The sequence below is a fragment of the Podarcis erhardii genome (genome assembly GCF_964252035.2).
Source record: "Podarcis erhardii genome assembly, chromosome: 4".
Classification (NCBI taxonomy): domain Eukaryota; kingdom Metazoa; phylum Chordata; class Lepidosauria; order Squamata; family Lacertidae; genus Podarcis; species Podarcis erhardii.
Window position 1 is genome coordinate 75,810,788 of NC_138508.1, and position 11,168 is coordinate 75,821,955.

The 11,168-nt window shown below is 44.1% G+C and overlaps 1 long non-coding RNA gene across 1 annotated transcript; it reads right to left on the bottom strand.

The window, feature by feature from the left end:
* Nucleotides 1-2,287: 2,287 nt before the first annotated feature.
* On the bottom strand, nt 2,288-5,563 carry LOC309340318. The gene is made up of 3 exons (XR_014155927.1): nt 4,417-5,563; nt 2,861-3,229; nt 2,288-2,385 (listed from the first exon to the last, which is right to left on the bottom strand). It is a non-coding gene; the product is annotated as an uncharacterized lncRNA (long non-coding RNA).
* Nucleotides 5,564-11,168: the final 5,605 nt, after the last annotated feature.

The window sequence follows — 11,168 nt, forward strand, 5'->3', positions numbered from 1 at the left end:
CTCCATCGTTTCTCTGATGCAAATATGAACATCCTATTCCATGCCTTCCAACATTTCTCTGATAAAAAATAGGACATCCTAAGGAAAAGCAGGACATTCTGGGATCAAGTCAGATACCAGGATGGTTTCTGTAAATCTGGGAAAAATAAGGACACTTGGAAGGGCTGATTTAGAAGTCCTGTGAGATGCAGTTCATGACTCTCGCCCAGGAAGGCAACACCTAAACACAGCAGAAAGCAAGGTGGAAGTTTCTACAAGCCATCATGTCAGTGCATAACTACAATGCCGGGTGTGGTTGGCAGTTCCTCTCTCATTTTGAGGACTCTGCAGTAGCTGATCACACTTTTGGTTAGGAACAACAACAGCTTCTTTTTCTTGATGTGGGATAAGACTGACATCAGTCCAAAGAGACTTATGAGACTCGGTAGAGAAGATGGGGGGAAATTTATCAAAGCTGTGCAGCTCCAACAAGGCTTAGATTCCAGATAGGTTACATGATAGGGCATGGCAGGAGAGAAGCAAAATGAAGAAAAGTTACTATTCTTTCTCAAACATGATTTAAAAGGAAAATGCCAAACTGACTCCCACAATCTGATAGGTGTATTTATAACAACAAAAACATTCCATCCAGCTGACATTGAAGTGAGACAGTCAAGCCATTCCCCCCACCCCAAACTCATAACCTGCAACAGCCTGTTTTGTCTGGGGCAGCCATGATTTCCATAAAGGCACCCTGGGTTCTTCTTGATCCTGGGGTGCCCTGATTTTCCCTGGCCAGCAGATAGGGGCCGAGGCAGCGGCATTGGGAATGAAGCTTGAGAGTTCATTTTGTGGCAATCCTATTCTGAGCTAGGGCTTAGTGTGCGCTCTCTCTCTCTCTCTCTCTCTCTCTCTCTCACACACACACACACACACACACACACACTTGTTTTTGGTCCTGGGAAGCAACAATGAACTGCTAAGGATGTGTTAAAATGTAAAAAAAAGTAGTATAAACACCTACAACAGGGAAACACAGGCCTGCGAGGAGAATAGCCTTTACCAAAGGTGTCATGGGCTTTGAAGACACTCGAACTCAGATACGCTTGGCAAACCCTCGCCGTGATCAACTGCCGCCTATGTCCCCACTGTGGAAGGATGTGTGGATCCAGAATTGGCCTCCACAGTCACTTACAAACTCACTGTTAAAACTGTGTTCATGGAAGACAATCTTACTCAGCTACAAGTGATTGCCAAAGAAGAAGAAGGGTCTCAGAATCTAACTTGGAATGAAAATCAATATCCAGATACAGCAATTTGGTACTTTTAATTTATTTCCCCTATTTATAGTTCATCCTATGTTGCAATCATCCCAGGGTGGGAATATGACCACATTCAGTGTAAAACAAAAACTCAAACAGAATATACACAAGAACAGATAAAACCAACAAATTTGATAATAAATCTATACAATGCCACATGCCAACATTTTAAAAAACCTAGTTCCAGGATTAGAGCCATTCCTTAGCCACATCCCTGATGAGCCTGGCATAGATTCTATTTTCATATGCCTTCTATATCTCACCCAAGTAGTGGGTTGATCTTCACACTTACGTTTCATAGTAGAGTCATCCTCTCTACACTTTAGCCTCAGAGCTGGGCTCTTGCTTTCCACAATTTCAGGATCAGTAAAAAAAAATTCCTTGGAAATGACTCTTTCCCTGAATCTCCAGAAAAAAAATTCACCAAGAACAAGCATTCCACTTAAGAGCTGTGAACCTGCAGCAATGAACCCCACATAAATAGCAGCTCCAACACATTGCTCTTTTGGAACGAGAGGCAATCCCAAAACGTCAGGGAGCTTCATTCCTTCCTTTGCTAGGATGGAATACATATTCCAGGAAACGAAAATGAGCACAAATTTTCCTGCAGCTAAGTCCAGAATGACTGCTGTGGAAAAAAGGAACAAATAAAATCTCCATGTTTTCCAGACTTGGAAATGTTATATAATAGAAAGGCCATACAAAACACGGTCACCGCATTCACAATGGAGGCTAATGGCATGAAGTCCTGAGCAATAACTATTTCAGAGGGAAGGGACTCATCATCAGCTAATGCTGTGCACAAAACATTTATCTTCTTAATAGAAATTCTATGAGCAGAACAGGCAACCCAGAGCCCAATTCCTGCAAAGCCAGGTCTGCTCCCGCCCATGATGTTGTCAACATGCCACATTCTCCACTGCTGTGGAGCAGATGCACATAACGCAGCCAATAAGAGCCAAGACAAAGGCACCTACTTGGAAGCAAAGACGCCCTGCACAGCAACCATACAAGAAGGGAGCCATAATCTGCCTGGGGCGGTGCTTTCGCTTGAGTACAGGCAAGGCGGGCAACTGAAGGCATGCTGGAAAAAAACAAAGACAAAAGGCAACAGTTAGATCTACTCAGGTACAATATCTTATGGACATCCCCAAAAGTCTGAGCAAGTAGTGATGCACAGCCAAAACAATGCCATGATTCTAGGGAAAATTCTACATTTCCCACCTTGAGACGTAGGAATGGGAAAGTCTGCTGCATCTGCAATCACAGGTGCCAGGAATCACACTTCCTCGGTTTTTCAGTGAAGCTTATGCACATGGACTAATGTGGGGCCAAAGCCCTTTCTGCCTAGAGGTTTATGCAGATGTAGACACTTTGCTCAGACACCTGAGGCAGAAAAAACTTCATGACTTCACAACCTCTTTTGTTGCACAGACCCCCTTCATGCAGATAAGGGGGGCTTTGTCCCTTCCCTCTCCATTTAAAGGTAATTAAAGTCAACTCGTTCTTATCTAATGAAACACTGCTATGTTGGTGGACCATTGAATATATGTACCTACATGATATTGGTTCTTCAACCACTCTCTGGTACGCAAGGACTTTATCCAGGTCCTTCTTATGTGTGTCTGACCTCAGAGAAGACCTGAGAAGACTGAAGCTGGTCTGAGCTGGTCACTGAAGCAACTGCCCCTTGGAGTTCTGAGGCATTTAGAATGCAGCTTGCGTTGAACGCTCAGAACAAGACAAATCATAACTCCAGGGTACTGGTCGTTTGGAACATCTGGCAACTGGAACTTTCAGGGAACTCCATTTTCTCCTTTACCAAGACAGACTGTGTATTCAGAGAAAGCAGAATTTTATTTATTTCAAAACTATCTACATGAAAAATACATTTTTGAATGGGAAGACTCTTATATGACTAGTGGGAACTGCCACAATATGTTGCACTATGAAGGGCTCCCACCATGCTCTCCCCACAATAGCCCATCAGTATTCTGTGACCACTGAGCACACTCAATTCTCATGCACATGCCCTTTAGATAATTAGAAGCCTGCAAGCAAAGCTGCTTTTCTGCTTCTACCCGAAGCAGAACAGCAGTGACTGGGTGCTGCTACATCATACACATCTGGGAACACCTCAATGCAGTGGCATAGCAAGGTCAGGTGGTACCCAGTACAGAAAAAAAATTTTGTCACTCATTCCACATCAAATCAATGCAAAAAAAAAGGGTTTTGTCACCCACCGTCTCAGATTTTGATGAAACTTGGTGTACACCCTTCCCTTATGATTGCAAGAACCCCCTTTAATTTTGTTTCACTCTATCTCAAATGGTTTTAATTTTATAGCACTTCAAAATTTCGTTCAATCTGCGTTGTCTGTCCCTCTTGAGACCCTCGGCATAAGATACCCTTGTGTACATTTCCTGCCCCCCTCCATGAACAATAATCAGATCTCTTTGAATTTTTACACAGACCTCAATTAAATGATGAGGGCACCTTATGCCGAGGGTCTCAAGAAGAACAAACAACACAGATTTAACAAAACTTTGAAGTGCTATAAAACTAAAAACGTTTGAGATGGGGGGGGAATTAAGGGGGTTTCTTTCAACCATAAAGGAAGGGTGTACATCAAGTTTCATCAAAATCCGAGATGGTGGGTGACATGACCTCGTTGAAATGACGTGGAATGACCCACCAAGTGAGCACTTAGCTGCTGTACAGTCCAGACACAGGTTTACCACCTCGGTGACAAGTAAACTTTCATGGCACTGTGGTGAGGGTGCAGCTCTATACAACAACCTGCACGTTCTTTCTGACATGCTAGATTTCAATGTGCAGGGAATGTATGGCAAATTGTCCATGATTCAGCATCATGGACATACTTTGCAAGTATGCCTGCGCTAACCTCTGTTTCCAGTTAGAACCCACAAGACATCTTGCTTCAAATTTGCAGTGTTTCTGTAGTCACAATAGAAAACACTTCTCTTTTTGTCGGCAGTCAGTACATGCTATGTTACAGAATAAAGAAAGTTAAGTGAAAATTAGAGGCATCTGTGTACAGACAAAAACAAAGAAACATAGGAAGCTGCCGTATACCGGTACTTGATAAGATTACCTGACCATCTAACCCAGGGATGGGGAGCCTGTGGCTTACCAGATTTCATTGAACTACAAATCCCATCATAATTGACCACTCCCTGTCTATGCTGGCTGAAGTTGATGGGAACAGGACACGAACATCTTCTGGGGGGCTACAGGTTCCCCAACCCTGATCTAGTCCAGTATTTTGACTGGATTTCAGGCAGAAATCTTTTCCATCATCTAACACCAGATCCTTGTAATCTGGAGATACCAGGGCCCAAACCTGGGATCTTCAGCATGCAATCCCCACCACTGAATGAAGAAGCCAAAACTGTACGTTTTTGTATTTCATTACCACTGGGTCCTATTTTGGATTTTCTGTTTTTAATGGCATTTTTATCAGGGCATTTTATCCTCCCAAATAATGGGTTAGGCTGACTGAGGATTTGAAACTGGGTTTTCCTCGGCCTTAGTCCAATACACTGACTAACCACTGCAACAGGCTGCCTCTTTATGTATCACATAAGCACACATCCCAAATGAGACTAACATAATGCAGCCAATGAAGAGGGCTATAGACCAAGGGAATATCTACTGCAATAAATGTTGATTTGCTTTACGATACCAAGAACCACTTTGTTGTTAAAGCCTCTTTGTGCTTTAAACACTGCTTATTTCACCAAACACATGACTCGTCATACCTACAATTCCCAAGAGACAGACCCGTTGGATTTCTGCCTGTCTCACCATGGCTAAGGAGTTCCAGAATGGCACCTGATATTTTGTTACTAGATTTACATCTCACATTTCCTTCAAAGAGCTCAACGCGGCATGCATGGGTTCACTCCCCGTTTTAATTTCACAAGAACCCTGTGAGGTAGGCTAGGCTGAAAGACAATGAATGGCCTAAGGTTACCCAGTGAGCTTCACAGGGGTCACAGCAAAGCGGTTGCTGAAAGGCAGCGAGCTGCAAATGTGCCATCAGTAATAACTTAAAAAGATAGAAAGATAAAACTTAACCAGCTAAGCATCACATAGCCTGTTAGAGCCTGGTGTGCCATATCTGCCTGCCCTCCCATTAAAGATAATAATAAATACCAGAAACCTCACAAAAAGAACCCATCCCACCCCAAGCATGTCATCAAAGCCTTGCAAGACAAAAGGGAATTAAAGTGGGAAGCTCCTTTGCAGGGAACCTGTCCTCCGTCTTTAGCTGGGGAAGGCAGCCATTTTGTCTCCTGTCACATAACTCCCTTCCCCCCCCCCCCCCCGCGCGCCTCTCAGGCCTCTCAGCACTTCCTCTCCCAGGCGGCCATGATTGAGAAGGGCAAGTGCCAGGACAGCCGAAGGCTTTGCTGCCACCAGGACGCGCGGAATCATTTCGTTGTTGCATTTTTATGTGCCCCGGGTGTCATTCTAAAGGGGGGGTGACATTCAGCCCACAACTCGAGTCCCAAGCCTACAGCGAGCAGCTTTGCCGCCGCTTTGCCACTCGCTGTAGGCTTGGGACTTGAGTCTCGGGGAGGTGGGAGCACTAGATGTCACCCCCCTTCAAGATGGCACCCGGGGCGGACCGCCCCCACCTTCGTACGCCCCTGACTGGGTGCTGCTACATCATACTCATCTGGGAACACTCCAGTGTAGCCCTGCATTGAGGCTGCATTCCTAACTCCACATAACTGAGAGTAAGTCGCCTTGAATTCAATAAGGCATGCCTCTAGGGTTGTGCTGTAAAAGTGAGGTTAAACCTGGCCGTTTTTAATAATAATAATAATAATAATAATAATAATAATAATAATAATTTGATTTTACAAGTGTAGAGTTACAACAATACAAAATGCATATCCATATTTAGAGATTTCTCTGAATCTCTAGACTTCCCACCTCCCTCCCCCACATGGGTCCTATTATAATCCTTTTCAACTGCATATTATTTCATCATCCAAATTTTACGTCTCTCCATTTTGTCCATAATATCATCTACATTACAGTGGTACCTCAGGTTAAGTACTTAATTCGTTCTGGAGGTCTGTTCTTAACCTGAAACTGTTCTTAACCTGAAGCACCACTTTAGCTAATGGGGCCTCCTGCTGCTGCGCCGCTGGAGCCCGATTTCTGTTCTTATCCTGAAGCAACGTTATTAACCTGAAGCACTATTTCTTGGTTAGCGGAGTGTGTAACCTGAAGCGTATGTAACCTGAAGCGTATGTAACCCGAGGTACCACTGTACAAGTGTTGTTGTAATCCTGCTAATGTTTTCATCTGCTTACAGTGGTCTCTCAAGTAAATTATAATTTTCCCCCTTCCTTTATTGAACTTTCGGTCTTCTTAGTTCCTGAGCTTTCCGGTCAGTTTTGCCATTTCAGCATAGTCCAACAGCTTAGTTTGCCATTGTTCTCTGATAGGGACTTTGTCTTCTTTCCATCTCTGGGCTAGTAACATCCGTGCAGCTGTTGTTGCATACGTAAAAAGTCTTTTCTGCTCCTTTGGGATCTTGGTACCTACACTTTCTAATAAAAATGCTTCTGCAAACCAGGCAGTTCTTTTCCAGCAGGAGGAACCGTTCCTCCTTCTAGAACATTCTGTACCTACTTTTTCCATGTGTCCCGTTCACGCCTGAAAAGCCTGTGAGCAGATATGTGTGCTGCAAATGGAGCTATCCCAAAACAATAGCAAGCTGGTCCATTTCAAGCAGCACACAGGAAGCATAGAATCATAGAATTGTAGAGTTGGAAGGGACCCTGAGGGTCATCTAGTCCAACCCCCATTTGAGCTCCTTGGAGGAAAGGTCCGATATAAATGCAACAATTTTTTTTAAAAAAAACGTGTGCACTATTAGTCACATATTATAGACACAATTTATTATTATCTTCAAGATATTTTCATGAAGGAAGAATGGACAGCACAACAGGTGCTGAGATTTCAGCTAATTGTTTGCCTCAGTGTTGTTTCATGTGCACCACTTCCAGTCTTCTTTGCACCTTGGCTGCTTGTACAAATGAAAAGATCTCTAAGGTAGCCATCGTTTGAACTGCATGTTCAAAACAGCAGCATTTTTCTAACCTCTGTTGAGGAATAGCCTCTTTTCACAGCACTCAGCAAAAAGATGAAGGGAGAAACAGATTGTTGCTTTGTTTGCTGAATGCTGCAGCCATACAATAGCCTTCTCGCAACAATATATGAAGCTGTGATTGAAAGCAGGAGGCTTTCCTATCAAAACGATCTGTCAAGCTACAGATTTCCTTGATATTTGTTTCGTGAAGGAGCGCATTTGCTTTGAGAATTTTTCGAGATCTATCTAAAGCTCCGAAATGATACCATTCACTCTAGACATTACATCTCATTTTTGGATCCTATATTACTATGGTAAAAGGGGGCGGTTGTTCCCAATAATTTTCTATTGGCCATGGTGGCGGTAGATCCAGGAAGTTCTCCCTCTCTTCTCCCTTCAGTTGTGAGGGTAATTGCATGTGGGGAGAATTGCTTGAAGCAGACTACAGTGGTACCTCAGGTTAAAAACTTAATTTGTTCTGGAGGTCCGTTCTTAACCTGAAACTGTTCCTAACCTGAGGTACCACTTTAGCTAATGGGGTCTCCCGCTGCTGCCGTGCAATTTCTGTTCTCATCCTGAAGCAAAGTTCTTAACACAAGGTACTATTTCTGGTTAGTGGAGTCTGTAACCTGAAGCGTCTGTAACCTGAAGCATCAGTAACCCAAGTACCACTGTATTCTCTGTCTTACAACCAAGCACTTGAGAAAGCAGCAAGTGTGTGTTCAAACCATGTCCTCCCCACTTAATATGCAAGCTCTCTTCATCACCCTGCAGTTACTTGAATCCATGTGTCATGCCCCAACCTAAAAACACTTTAGCCAACGTCATTATGTACAATGTCAACAGAGCAACAGAAGGATAGGGGAGCAAGTGGTACATTTACTGGCTGTGGTGTTGGAACTGCTTCTCAGGGGCTTCGTTGCCCATCATTCCAGTATCATGCGCATGAAGGATGTCCATGGGGGAAAGAAGCCTTTCACTGGCCCTGCCAGCATAGATGCAATATTGGAGTTGTGAAAGAAGTAATGGGCTGGAGGCTCTCATCTCGGTGATGTTTGTTTCATTTATATCCTACGTTGCTCTCCAAGGAGTTCAAGGCTGCATACATGGCTCTCCCCCTGCTCATGCAATTTCCCACAACAACCCTGTGAGGTAGGTTAGACTGAGAGGTAGTGACTGGCCCTAGGTCACCCAATGAGTTTCATGGCCAAGTGGGGATTTGAACCCTGGTCTCCCAGGTCCTAGTCCGTCACTCTAACCACTGCACCACACTGGTTCTTGTTAAGTATGAATTGGCACAGGTTTAATACAGTAAAAGGAAGGAATTGTGATATTCTATAGTGAGAGCTGGACCATAAAGAAGGCTGTTCGCTGAAGAATTGATGCTTTTGAATTATGGTGCTGGAGGAGACTCTTGAGAGTCCCATCGACTGCAAGAAGATCAAACCTATCCATTCTTAAGGAAATCAGCCCTGAGTGCTCATTGGAAGGACAGATCGTGAAGCTGAGGCTCCAATACTTTGGCCACCTCATGAGAAGAGAAGACTCCCTGGAAAAGACCCTGATGTTGGGAAAGATGGAGGGCACAAGGAGAAGGGGACGACAGAGGACAAGATGGTTGGACTGTGTCCTCGAAGCTACCAGCATGACTTTGACCAAACTGCGGGAGGCAGTGGAAGACAGGAGTGTCTGGTGTGCTCTGGTCCATTGGGTCATGAAGAGTCGGACACGACTAAATGACTAAACAACAACAAATACAAATAAATCCAGATATGCCTATACTGTAGTTTATCTGAGTATTTTCAACTGCTACCTTCCCCCCACCCAAATTTTTCCAAACTAACCTTGACTGTGAAAATACAGTAAGAGGAAATTGGTGTGTTTATTCATTTGAACATTAAAACTTTACTAAGGCAAGAGAGGTGCTAAAGTTCAAATAGTTAGCAGCGATGAAATAATGATCAGCTTCAATGACGGAATGTGCAGCCACGCAATTTGTCTTGTGGTGGGCTTGCGGGGGTAGCAGGAAGTCCCTGCTGAAAATCTGCAGGAATAGGAGCTCTGCCTTCTATCGCACTGGGTCACTCTATGATCAATGCATTCAAGAGTGGAGGAAATTGCTCAAAGGAAGGCAGGAGTTAAAAATACAGCCTTTTTTAAAAAATGAAGCTAGATTTGCTACACATCCTGTGTCCGGGTCTCAGCAATGTGACTGCTGTTTTCATTTCAATATTTCTGAGCAATATTGAAATACTGAGGAAAGGGGAAATGAAGATATTGGTGTCAATAAAACGTGCATTGCTTTCTCTCTCTCTCTTTTTTAATGCTTCAATAGACGAGTGAAAATGTCATTAAGGTTTAAAAGCAGATAAGTGATATTCTAAGCTGCAAGAGGGAATAGATAATTTAGAGCGAACACCAAGCAATCTCCTTGTTCACTCCCAAATCTTCCATGTAGCATGTCTAATAGGATTAACTCTAATTGCTTCCAGAATCAACCTGAAACTGCAGCACAGAAAGCTTTCAGGCTGGAATGAAGCCACCAGGCTACTTATCTGATCTCAAAGGCTCCAGCTCACCCACACAGACACAGACAAGTGTTTATCACTTCTTTCAGTTATACAGAGGTGGTGGGCATTATCGTCATGATCCCAAAGCAATGTGTGTCCAGAATTTGTTGCAGTTTCCTTTCCAGTTCCTGCCACTACTGATCCCAAACATGCACAGGTATACTCCTAGGATTTTAAACCAGGATTTAGTACTGGATCAGTTGGAAGGGAATCCCAGAGGAAATTCGGCCCAATGGCAGAAATGTGTTTTGCAGCAAAAGGCCATAGCAGTTGGTATTCATCAAGGAAGGCTTCTCTGATGGTGAGGTGTCAACTATTAGTGTGAAATAGCCGTACAGCTGCAGCAATGCACTAGTATTATTATAAATATATGGGATAAGGTAAAGGTAAAGTTCTGACCATTAGGTCCAGTCGTGACCGACTCTGGGGTTGCGGCGCTCATCTCACTTTGTTGGCCGAGGGAGCCGGCATACAGCTTCCGGGTCATGTGGCCAGTACGACTAAGCCGCTTCTGGCGAACCAGAGCAGCGCATGGAACCGCCGTTTACCTTCCCACCGGAGCGGTACCTATTTATCTACTTGCACTTTGAGGTGCTTTCGAACTGCTAGGTTGGCAGGAGCAGGGACCGAGCAACGGGAGCTCACCCCGTCGCAGGGATTCGAACCACCGACCTTCTGATCGGCAAGTCCTAGGCTCTGTGGTTTAACCCACAGAGCCACCCGTGTTGTGACACTAATAAATCACGGGCAAGGGGTATGGAGAGTGGGGAGAGCAAAACAAGAGGCATTGTTTTGTAGATGGGAACAGCCTATGGATGTGGTGTTGAGATGGCTCGATAGAAGATGGTCATATGTCCACCTAGGGTCTTGCTGACCTCTGCAGATAATATGTCTTGGCTTGAAAAGTTACATTTCTCTGAGAGGCCTGCCCAGTTCACTCTGTGGATGAATTGTGGGGAAAACGGCAGACATACCAACTGTAAGACAAAAGGTATATTTAATTCCCAACATTATTTGAACAACAGTCTCTCCCAAAAGGGAAACAAAGCAACCATACATGTATTTTTCTCTGAAATGGGGCAAATAGCCAGAGGGAGTTGTTTTAGATTGGGAATATGGCATGGTTTGGATTCTTCGCTTTCCTCCCCGCACTGTAGTCCTAAT